The 12,594-nt window shown below is 50.1% G+C and overlaps 1 protein-coding gene across 1 annotated transcript in view; it reads left to right on the top strand.

Annotated features, from left to right (window-relative positions):
* The window catches only part of LOC147116851 (alanine aminotransferase 1-like), an 83,217-nt gene that overhangs the window by 4,696 nt on the left and 65,927 nt on the right, over positions 1–12,594 (top strand). The gene's annotated exons all lie outside the window — the stretch shown is intronic.

The raw sequence follows: 12,594 nt of genomic DNA, 5'->3' as shown, positions 1-12,594 counted from the left end.
ACGCAATTTTGCGTCAGTTGGCCTTGTTAAGCCCGCCCTGCAGGATTGCCAGCCAATTAAGAGGAAGCCGGTGTCAGATGACTTCAGTTGATGACGCGCCATCTGCCGGTTTTCTTAAAGAAGCCACGCACAATTTTTTTTGACAGCTGATTTTTCAGTGTTTGACAGCATTGAGGTGCTACAAACACTGACAATCACTGTACAAAGGTGAGCCCTTAAGTGACTCCCTCCTTAGGCTAGAACAGATGGCAGCTGCAGGTGAGGTTACAGAAGCGATCTGTCACAGGTGAGAGAGGTTCTCCCAATGAGGTGGGATGCACAAAAAATTCAAAACTTGTCACCTACAGAAAAGTGTAAGCGCATTAAAAATGATCTTCCCAACATTTTCTTACCTCTGAAACTCACCAGTTTACCACTGGATCCTTCACACCACTTCTGCAGCTGTCATCAATGCAGAAACATTACAGTAGACTCACAACACGCCACACTTACCTGGCGTGGTGTCCGGACGTCGGGAAGCCCGCAGTAGACCTGTCAAAATTGCAAAAAGCCTCTTAACAAGCAGTTAAGTGCCTATAATCCTCTTGCCGCCGCTAGGTGTCGGGTCCATGCGCAAATCGGGAACCTGACACCTGGGAAGATTGATTGGAGGCGGGTTGACAGCGGGTTTCTGACCCGCTGTCAATCTTTGTGATTTTGCCGGATGACCCGCCCGCTGAGCACCGGCAAACTTCCGGCCAGAGAGTTGGGATAATTGGGTCATTTTCCGGTTGGTAAACTGTAACTAGTGGGGTGCCACAGGGATCAGTGCTGGTGCCTCAACTATTTACAATCTATATTAATGACTTGGATGAAGGGACCAAGAGTACAGTAGCCAAATTTGCAGATGATACAAAGATAGGTGGGAAAGCAAGTTGTGAGGAGGACACAAAGGGCTCGATTTTAATAGCCCTGAGGAGGCGGGTTTGGAGGTGGGTCAGCTGCGAAAATCGGAAAAAATGGCTTCAGACACCCAACCCGCGTCCATCCCGCCGCCACCCGATTTTCGTGAGTGTCTGTTCCGCTGCTCCCAAACTGACCCGACTCCAACCAGGTGGGACAGGTAGTTAAGGCAGTATAAGCCTGTTAACTGCCGTGATAATCCTATTGTGATCGAGGTTTCCCATTTTCATGCCTCTGGCTCCTGTTTCCCGTTTTGTCAGAAGCAGTCCTGCTGCAAGGAGACGAGTTGGTGGGGGACATGATCTGTAGGCATTATTGGTGCAGAACTTTAAAAGCGCTCCTGTAACACAGCTGGTATTCAAGTGCATCAGCTTTGTTGTTGGAGGTTTGGGATAAGATTCTGCAAATCACAGAATCACAGAAACCCCACAGTGCAGATAGAGGCCATTTCGGCCCATCGAGCCTGCACCGACACATATCCCACCCGATCCCCGTAACCCCAACACATATCCCACCCTATCCCTGTAACCCCACCTATTTAATCCCCCTAACACTAAGGGTCAATTTATCATAGCCAATCAACCTAACCCGCACATCTTTGGACTGTGGGAGGAAACCGGAGCACCCGGAGAAAACCCACGCAAACACGGGGAGAATGTGCAAACTCCACACAGACAGTCGCCCGAGGCCGGATTCGAACCCGGGTCTCTGGCGCTGTGAGGCAACAGTGCTAACCACTATGCCACCGTGTGACTGACCATGCGATCCATCTCCCTCTGAAATCTACTGACCTTGTGACTGGTCAAGCGGACACACATCTGCTGTTTGAACTGATTGGAATAACTTCAGGCCACTTTGAGGCTGCGATTTTTGCCAGTGCGCAGAGGGCGGGTTTGGAGGCGGGTCAGAGGTTAAATTCGTTTTGATTGATGGCGGGTCCCGAACCCTCTGTCAACCCGCCCCCATGCAACTTTGCCAAGTGTTGGGGCTGGGAGTCCCGATCAGACCCGTCACCAAACGGCAGCAGAGGCACTTAAGGCAGTTAGCTGCCTACATAATCCCATTTTAACAGGCTCTTCCCATTTTACGATATTTTCAGCGTGTTTCACGCTGTTCGCAAAACACGCCAGCTGATTGTGCCGGGTTCAGCAACTACCTGGATTCTTGACAGCTGCACCTTCAGCAAATGGTATGCTGGCCTTCATAGCGAGAGGATTCTGTCGTGTATTGATTGCGAGTTTGACACCAGTCAATACGGTAATGTAATGTGCGAGTTTAACACCAGTTAATACGGTAATGTAATGTACATTGCATTATGGGAATTACCCGGGAAAGCTGCAGTCGGCCATTTTACCAATAGGGTAAAGATCACAGTTGTAAGCCTGTCTGCCTGGTTCTATGCTTGAATGCGCTCATACAACATTGGCGATGAGGATAACGAACAGGAATCATTTTAAATAGGTAGATGCCTGAGTTTTAGTTAGCTAGGATGGAGAAGACCGGCATTCAAAATTTTGCTTGTTTCGCCGAGCCAGCCACGTTGGGTCCAAGATGGACGAGGTGGTTAACGTCTTTTGAGCTTTATGCCGACGGCAAAGGACTCATTATCGACGATACCTCTACAGCTGCCACGAAGCAGAGAAGAGCTCTACTTCTACACCTAGCAAGACCAGATGTCCAGGATATCTTTTCGACTCTACCGGACACAAGAGAGCCAGCAGACTACACGGCGGCGGTTAGTGCTTTGAATCACTACTTCGTGCCCCAGGTCAACGCAGCATTTGCTAGACAGACTTTTCATAAGTTGTCCCAGAAGGCAGGTGAGACTGTGCAACAATTTGCTACTCGCTTGCGGCAGGCTGCTAAAGACTGTGCTTTTGGGGGGGGTGCGGATAACCAAATAAGAGACGCTATCCTGAGTAGGTGCACGTCAGCCTATGTGCGGAGGAAATTGCTAGAGGAAGGGCATGATCTAACGCTCGCCCGCACGTTACAATTAGCCTCACAATGTGAACACGTCGGAGCAGATGTCAGCCATGCCATGTACAGAGAAGGCGGAGACAGATACTGTTCCTTGTGTTACACAGAAAAGAGGGTATTATGTGAAAAGCTCGACAGAGAAACCAAAGGGAAATGGCGATAGGAACGAAAGGAAATGTTACAGATGTGGACACACAGACCACATGGGCCGAGATCCGAAATGCCCAGCACGTGGACAAACGTGTCATAAGTGCAAGGGAAAGGATCATTTCTCCAAAGTATGCCGCACAAAGGGTACAAAGAAACACCGTGTGAACAATGTAGAGGAACAAAATGACTTTGCATTTGCTGTTACTGGAAATAACGTGACAGAGACATACCTTTTGTGTGGGGGGGAGTAAACCTGAGAATGTTAATTGATTCGGGTGCAACTAATAATGTGGTAGATGAGAATACATGGGAAGGATTAAAGTCAGAACACTAAGTGTCAGTCACATGTCCCTAAGACAGAGAAAGTTATTCTCTTATGCTTCTAGCCGACCACTGTCAGTTAAAGGTGTATTCACATGTGGGATTACAATAGGTAAGAGAACTGAGCAGGCGGAGTTCATTGTGGTTAAAGGCCACGGAGAGCCATTGTTAGGAAGGGAGACAGTCATGAAACTGGGAGTTTTAAAAATAGGCGCAGCACGGTGGCATAGTGGTTAGCACTGTTGCCTCACAGCGCCAGGGACCCGGGTTCGAATCTGGCCTCGGGCGACTGTCTGTGTGGAGTTTGCACATTCTCCCCGTGTTTGCGTGGGTTTACTCCGGGTGCTCCGGTTTCCTCCCACAGTCCAAAGATGTGCAGGTTAGGTTGATTGGCTATGATAAATTGACCCTTAGTGTTAGGGGGATTAAATACAGGGGGTTACGGGGATGGGGTGGGATATGTGTTGGTGCAGGGGTTACGGGGATCGGGTGGGATATGCGGTGCAGGCTCGATGGGCCGAAATGGCCTCTATCTGCACTGTGGGTTTTCTGTGATTTCTGTGATATCTCAGCTGTGGTAGATGTAAGACAGCTACTAGAACAGCGGTATCCAAAGGTGTTCCAGGGAGTAGGAAGGCTGAACACAAAGCAGATCAGTTTGTATATCGACCCACAAGTGAAGCCTGTGGCTCAGCCACTCGGGCGTATACCATTCAACTTAAGGGGGGCAGTAGAGGCCAAAATAAAACAATTGAGGGACATGGACATTATCGAACCTGTAACTGGTCCCACCCCATGGGTAAATCCTGTGGTATTGTACCAAAAGCTGAAAAGGATATAAGGTTATGCCTAGACATGAGACGAGCAAACCAGGCAATAGTGAGGGAACGATATCCAATCCCCACCGTTGATGAGATACTCCAAGGTATGAACGGCTCGACGGTGTTTAGTAAGCTAGACCTGAAATGGGGTTATCACCAGCTAGAACTGACCCCTGAGTCACAAGAAATCACAACGTTTGCAGTACATAATGGAGTATACAGGTACAAGAGGCTGATATTCGGTGTATCTTCAGCTAGTGAGCAATATCAGCATGAGATAGCTAATGCCTTAGCTGGAATAGAGGGTGTTGAAAACATCTCAGACGACATTATCATGCATGCACATGACCAGGAAACGCACGACAGATGCCTGCACGCTGTCATGACCAGACTAATGGAAAGTGGACTGACACTAAACTCAGAGGTGCCAATTCAACATGGACCGATTGATTTTCATGGGAATCCTGTTGTCTGAAAAGGGCATCAGACCAACAGCAGAGAGAGTGCGAGCGGTGGCAGAAGCTCAGGAACCAGAGAATGCTACAGAGGTGAGGAATTTCTTGGGACTCGTTGGGTACAGTAGCAGATTCATCCCGCAGTTTGCAACGCTATCAGAGCCACTGCGACGCCTGACGAGAAAAGACACACCATTTAAATTTGGATCACAACAGAGACAGTCATTCAGTACACTCAAGGAAGAGTTGGCCAGAGCCGGCACTTTAGCATATTTTGATAAGGACGCACCAACCAAGGTGATAGCAGATGCCAGTCCTGTAGGTTTAGGCACAGTACTAGTTCAGGACCAACAGGGACAAGAGGTGCCAATATGCTATGTAAGTCGTAGTTTAACAGACTGTGAGAGGAAATACTCTGAGAGAGAGGCCTTAGCTCTTGTATGGGCTTGTGAGAGGCTGCATCCATATGTGTATGGCCGAAAATTTAACTTGGTAACTGACCATAAGCCATTACAGGTGATATACGGCCCACACTCTAAACCCTGTGCCCGTATAGAAAGATGGGTACTTAGATTACAGCCGTACGATTTTAAAGTGATACACATTCCAGGCAAGCAAAACATTGCAGACCCACTGTCACGATTGCTGGGGGAGACAGCAAAACAGGAGAGACATTCTCATGGCTCAGATGAATATGTGATGTTTGTAGCTGTGAGTGCGACACCAAAAGCACTCACTACTAGAGAGGTGGAGGAAGCCTCTGCTACTGACCCAGAGCTGATTGAGGTACGGAAGGCAATCACAAACGGACATTTTGAGAACTGTAAAGCTTATGCAGCAATTGCAAACGAGCTGTGCATAGTGGGGTACCTAGTTCTTCGGGGAACACGCATCGTGCTACCCAGTGTTACACGCACGAGCCCTGGTGTTAGCACATGAAGGACACTTGGGAATAGTTGGAACAAAGCAACATCTCAGAACCAAGGTTTGGTGGCCTGGCATGGACAAGGCAGCTGAAAAACACTGTAAAGTGTGCCACGGCTGTCAGATAGTAGCCAGGCCCGACCCACCTGAACCGTTGAGACCAACACCATTACCGGAGTGCCCCTGGCAGGATGTAGCTATAGACTTACTGGGACCCTTGCCATCCAACCACTCCATTCTTGTGGTAGTTGATTATTATAGTCGCTACAATGAATATGACATCATGACCTCCACAACAACAGAGAAGGTTATTGATAGTTTAGAGTCAATCTTCAGCCGTCATGGTTTACCAATCACCTGCAAATCTGATAATGGTCCCCAATTCAGATCTGAATTATTCAAAGAATACTGTGAAAACAACGGGATCAAACACCTGAAAACGACAGCAAAATGGGCTCAGGCTAACGGAGAGGTCGAGCGCCAGAATGCATCGCTGATGCCAGGCTGATGAAGAGAATCAGAATTTCTCAGTCAGAAGGACTAGATTGGAAACGTGAACTTAGAAAATATGTGACTGTGTACAGGAGCATTGACCATGCCACGACGGGAAAGAGCTGCTCTTTAAACAGAAAATGAGAGGAAAGCTGCCAGACATCAGAGTCGTGCGCAGACATGGAAGTACGTGACCGGGACGCAGAACAAAAAGGCAAGTCTAAACTGTACACAGATGAACAGCGGAGAACACAATACTCAGCGGTGGAAGTTGGTGACGGTGCTGGTACGGCAGGACAAAGTGGACAAGTTCACCACTTCTTTTAATGCCACACCGCACAAAGTTTTGAGTAAAACAGGGAGTCAAGTAGTAGTAGAATCTCCAGACGGAGCACGCTACTCGAGAAACACTACATTTGTGAAGAAATACAGAACCAATGGACCAAAGGAGACACTCCATGAGCAGGAGGACATACAAGGGACTAAGGACAGTATAGTAGACCCTGACACACATACCACTGTGACACAGGCAATACCCACTGACACCAACATGTCAGACATACCCAATACAGCCAGACCTCAAAGGGTTAAAAGAAAACCCCAAAGACTCTCTGATTATGTCACAACATAAACTGTGCGAGAACTGCATGGGTGATGTTAAATGTTTAAACCTGGGAATTATTTAGTTGTGTGGTAAGACACAAGTTTGTAAAAAGTTTATAAATCAAATAAGTTATGCAGTGTTATTGTAAGCAACTGTTTGTAAACTGCAAGTTTGTTTCCAAGGAAAAGGGGGATGTCGTGTATTGATTGCGAGTTTGACACCAGTTAATACGGTAATGTAATGTGCATTGCATTATGGGAATTACCCGGGAAAGCTGCAGTCAGCCATTTTACCAATAAAGTAAAGATCACAGTTGTGAGCCTGTCTGCCTGACTCTGATTTAATTCGACGTATCTACATGCTTGATTGAACGTATTAGAGCATAGATACAACAGATTCGAGTACAGGAGCAAGGATGTTTTGCTGCAGTTGTACAGGACCTTGGTGAGACCACATCTTGAGTATTGTGTGCAGTTTTGGTCACCTTATCTGAGGAAGGATGTTCTTGCCATGGAGGGAGTGCAGCGAAGGTTCACCAGACTGATACCTGGGATGGCAGGAATGACATATGAGGAGAGATTGGGTCGATTGGGCTTATACTCACTGGAGTTTAGAAGAATGAGAGGGGATCTCATCGAAACTTATAAAATTCTAACAGGACTGGACAGACTAGATGCATGAAGGATGTTCCCGATGGCGGGGGAGTCCAGAACCAGGGGTCACAGTCTGAGGATAAGGGGTAAGCCATTTAGGACAGAGATGAGGAGGAATTTCTTCACCCAGAGAGTGGTGAACCTGTGGAATTCTCTACCACAGAAGGCAGTGGAGGCCAACTTATTAAATATATTCAAGGAGTTGGATATATTTCTTAAGGCTAAAGGGATCAAGGGATATGGGGAGAAGGCAGGGACAGGGTACTGAATTTGGATGATCAGCCATGATCTCATTGAATGGCGGAGCAGGCTCGAGGGGCCGAATGGCCTACTCCTGCTCCTATTTTCTATGTAAAAACGGACCTGTAACATGGCTGATTTTCAGATGACAGAACTTTGTTTTTTGAGGTGTTGGAACACTTTTTGCAGGTCTGTTGAGCTTGTAAGTGGTGAGGCTGAGATCCATGTGCACTGTGACCTCCTTGGAAAACCCTCTCCCCACATTGACTGAGCGCTTATAACATCTATTCCTCAACTGAGATATATACCAGGGGAATGGGAACCATTTATACCTTCTCATCCTGGTCCTCAGAATCGGAGGAAGAGCAGCCACAGTAGCAGCAGAACCAGGCACAACAGCAGCAGCGACAACAGGAGCACCAACCTCCTCCTCAGCCACTTAATGCTGCACAGGGCAGAGGGCGTCAGCACAGGGCTGCACCGCGCCGCAGGAGATACCCCCAACACAGGGTTTACAGGCCGAGGATCAGCTTCCTCAACATGAGTGAGCAGCAGTGCCAAAGGAGCCTGAGACTTTTGCGAGAGGTAGTCGCTGACATCTGCGCAATGCTGCACCAACACCTGTAGCCTAGAGGAGTGGGTGGACACTCCTTACCAGTGGCTGTCAAAGTCAGCACTGCCCTCAATTTGTTTGCTTCAGGGTCCTTCCAGGAATTATCAGCAAACATCAGCGGCATCTCCCAGTCGGCCGCACACACTTGCATCTCGCAGGTTACCGATGGCCTCTTTGCAAAGGCGCACAATTACATCCACTGCTCCAAGGATCAAGCAAGTGTAACTGCGCATGCGGTTGGCTTTGCAAATATGGCAGGCTTGCCAAGGGTGCAGGGCGTTGTAGACTGCACACATGTGGCCATCAGTGCACCCCATCACAACCCAGCTGTATTTGTGAACCGCAAGGGCTTCCACTCCCTTAACATCCAGCTGGTGTGTAACCACAGGAAGAACATTATGCATGTTTGCGCCAAGTTTCCTGGCAGTTGCCATGACTCATTCATCCTGCGGCAGTTTACTGTGCCTCCGCTCTTCAATCCGCCAAACCAACTTGGCTACTTGGAGACAAGGGCTATCCCCTGAAGACGTGGCTAATGACGCCGTTGAGGAGGCCATCAAACGAGGCTGAGGAGCGCTACAATGCGAGCCACATTTCCACCAGAGCCATCATCGAGCAAACCATCGGCTTGCTCAAAATGCGATTCAGATGCCTCGACAGATCAGGTGGAGCCCTCCAGTACTCACCAGCCAGGGTCTCCAGAATCATCATGGTCTGCTGTGCACTGCACGACATCACACAGCAGCGTGGCTTATCGATGCCTGAGGAACAAGTGGCTCAGTGCACAGCCTCCTCCTCAGAGGAGGAGGATGAGGAGGAAGACCTTGTGGAGGCGGATGCGCCAGTTCCACCAGCATGCAAGCACATTGCTGCCCGTGATGCAAGGGATGCACTAATCTATGCCAGATTCGCTTAAGTTTATGAAGCAAACACATGTGGCTGCCACCTACTTAACACACTATACACAATCTGTACAATAAACTGTGGGTTCCTATCACTCTCACCACCATCATTACAGATGAAAGGTGCCCTGACACCTCACTGTGACACTTCCATTTCTGGGCACACATGGGCCAACTCTTTGAATGTTTGCCATCGCATTTCTTTATTACAATTGAAATGACGATGATAATCTTAAATTTGTATTACACCAAAACACCCAAGTGACTACCCTTGTGACTATTTGTGTGTTAACTTTCTCCTACACGTGCTTCTACATGGTGCTTCCCCTGTGGCTTCAGCAGATGTGGAGGCACCATGCTCACTTTCATGCTGCTCCTGCTTCGACCCCTTTGGCGGGCATCCTCTGGGTTTGGGAGTCTGGGAGGGCTTGGCAACAGTCTGCTCCTCCTGTGGCTGTGCAGGGGCTGAGACGGCCATCTCAGTTGGGTGAGGACTCTGGGGCTCTGAGTGAGGGCTCCGTGGTGGCATGGGAGTGTGAGTGCTTGGAGAAGAGCACACACTTCCCTGTTGTCGACTACCAACATCCCTCTCATGGGTCGCCCGCACTTCACTGCTAGCAAGTAGCTAGAGAGCACCTTGCTGTACATCAGGGGAGCCACGAGGACCCGTCTCTGTACAGACAGTCCTCATAACGGGGACATCCATGTACCTCTGGTTTCTCTCCTCAATAGCTGCCCATCTATCCTCCATAGCAGAACATCTATTTAGAAGAGTCACCATGCTCTGTTGAGTCTGGCGACTTATGTCCTCCAAGGAGGTTGACCCCTCTCCATGGTGGCACATTCATGCTCCATTGCCTCCACCACGGCATTGCTTATGTTTGAGATGGACTCCTCCATTCTCTGCACACTCGCCGTTACCATGGTTGCAAACCCTGTCAGAGACTCCTGCACTTGTTCCTGAAGCTCCAGCACCGCTCTCTTTCTGGATGGCCCCAAAGGCACAGGGTCCATATGCAGCTGAGCAGAGCTAGGAGCGCCCTGCGGCCTCCGACGAGGACTCTCCTCTGCTGTCCCTGTCTCCACCATCTGCTGATGCTCACTTGTGAGCTGTGATACACCAGGTGACAACACTAATCTATCTCGCGAATGACCCACCGAGGTGCGTGTCTCTGCGCTGGTGCTGGGTGCGCTCAATTCTGCTGACACTGCTCCCTCAGAGGTTGCAGCTTCCTCTGAGGAGTCTTCTGGCTCTTCCTCCTGGACAGTGGGGAGGGGGGCTCTCGATGGTCCTGTGAGGGAGTAAAGGCATGAGTTAGACATGTGGTATTAACGTAGCAGGCACATCGACTTGTGCAGATGATCAGAACTCAATCTGTGTGAACATCAGATGCCACATCAGTCACTCATGCAATCTAAATGAGAGGGTTGCAAATCTATTCTGCCACCAGCTTGCTCTACTGCGCCCGTCTGACCGTCCCCCACTTCCAGCTCCTCAGCACCTCCGATGATGTCGAGAGCAGCCTCCTCAGTGGTGGTCAAGTGGGCCATGGAAGGTGGCCCTCCTCCTGTCCTGCCCCTCTCCCTCTTATTGTGGGCTCTCTTTTCCTGCAATGAGGGACACAAGTGGAGTTTGAGTGAGAATGTTGGAGTGAGTGCTCAGAGGGAGACAAAGATGGAGTGAGGTGCCAATACCAAGGGCCCTCACTGTGCATTGTTATCATTGCGTAACAGTGATAGCGAGTGTGAGGGGTGCATAGTAGAATGGAAAAGTGATTCTGTACATAGAGAGAGAGGGATGGTTAAGGGTGCAAGGGATGTAAGGGTAAAGTGGGATGTGCAGGAATAGGTTGACCGTGCAGAGTGCTGGTGATGAGAGGAGATGGGCAGCAGATTGAAGGTAAGTGAAATGTTATACTCTCTTTTGCTGTGCGTAGCAGGTCATTGAACCTTTTCCTTCACTGAACCCAGGTGTGACCACACAAAGACCTGGCGCTCACCTCCTCAGCAATTTGCAGCCAGGCTGCCTTGGTTTGCTGAGGAGGCTTCCTCCGTCTGTTGGAGGGATACAGAACCTCTTTGCGCCCCCTCACCCCTCCACAAGAGCATGGAGGGAGTCATCATCAGATCTGGGATGTGCCTTTGGTCTTGAAGCAGTCATTCTGAGATGTGCCACACTGAGAAGCAGCAGAATAGGATTGATCAAGGACAAGGCTGGATGGGCCCCTTAAATACAGCTGGCTGAGAGACATCAGCAGAGGCGAGCAGCAGCCCCGAGCCCACTGATTGGGCCGGGTAGCGCGCACTGTAGTGTATGTACCCGTCTACCTTTAAGGGAACTATTGAATGTAACCGTTCACCTTTAAGAGAACTACTTTAGGTGTGGCACTATTTGTTTGGCTTCTGTATACTGTAATACCAATAGTGACCACACCAGTATATAAGTGTTGTAGCAGGATTGCTGGGGCAGATTCGCCCGGACCTTCGAATAGTAAAGACCTGTTTTGTTTGTTACTTCTGAAGTCTGTGTATTTATTAACTGCACAACCCACAGACTTTACAGTGGCGACGAGTCCGATCGTACCCTGCGGCAAGATTACCAAAGCAAGAAGAGCGTCGAAGAGAGGCAACCGCCCTCGTCGTGCTGCTGAAAGAAAACACGAGGCTGCAGCAGGAGAGAGGTGGAAGACTTTAGCAATAAAAGCTTCCATTAGCAACAGGCACTGACTACCCTTCTACCATGGTGCGGAGTGAGCCGATCAGCAGGGAACAAGGCGGCCGAAGAGACTGTGAGTAGGGGAAGGTGTAAGGCAGAGCACTCGACCTCGGTCGAGGGGGAGCTGAGCCGGCCAAAAGTCGGGTCCAACGGCGTCGGTTGACAGCCGGACCGTGATCGGCGGGAAAAATCCGGGCAGCGACCGCAGCCACGAAGCGCTGAGCCTGCGAGTAGGCGCGGGAAGAGAAACCCAGCCGCAGCCGGGGAGGGAAACACCGGTCTGCGAGAGGGCTGGGGAGGCGAACGGGAACCGTGCGGGTGAGAGCCGGGTGCGGAGAGAGAGACTGCGAGGAGCCAGTCCAGCGGCTGAGCTGTTCTCCACCAACGGGGTACTCAGAGCCGGCAAAACCGAACGTGCGGGAGTGGGTGAGAGACACAGCTGAAAACGGGGTGAGAGACTGCGCGAGAGCCAGTCCAGCGGCTGAACTGTTCTCCACCAACGGGGTACCCAGGGCCGGTAGCACCGAACGTGCGGGTGAGAGAGCGACAGAGCCGGGGACGGAGAGAGAGACTGCGCGAGAGCCAGTCCAGTGGCTGAACTGTCCTCCGTTAACGGGGTGTACCCAGCGCCGGTAGAGCCGTGCGGGCGGGAGGAAAAGACATAGCCGAGTAAGGGGAGCTGTGCGGAAGCCAGCCAGCGGCTGAACCTGTCCGCTGTGGGGGAAGCGTACCCCTTCCACCGGGAAGAAACGCGGGAAGCCGCCATTAGGCGGTGAAGACG

Source organism: Somniosus microcephalus, chromosome 5 (genome assembly GCF_052327205.1).
Source record: "Somniosus microcephalus isolate GS21.2 chromosome 5, FLI_Smic_1.0, whole genome shotgun sequence".
In the NCBI taxonomy this organism is placed as follows: domain Eukaryota; kingdom Metazoa; phylum Chordata; class Chondrichthyes; order Squaliformes; family Somniosidae; genus Somniosus; species Somniosus microcephalus.
This window is presented reverse-complemented; position numbering and strand designations above follow the sequence as displayed.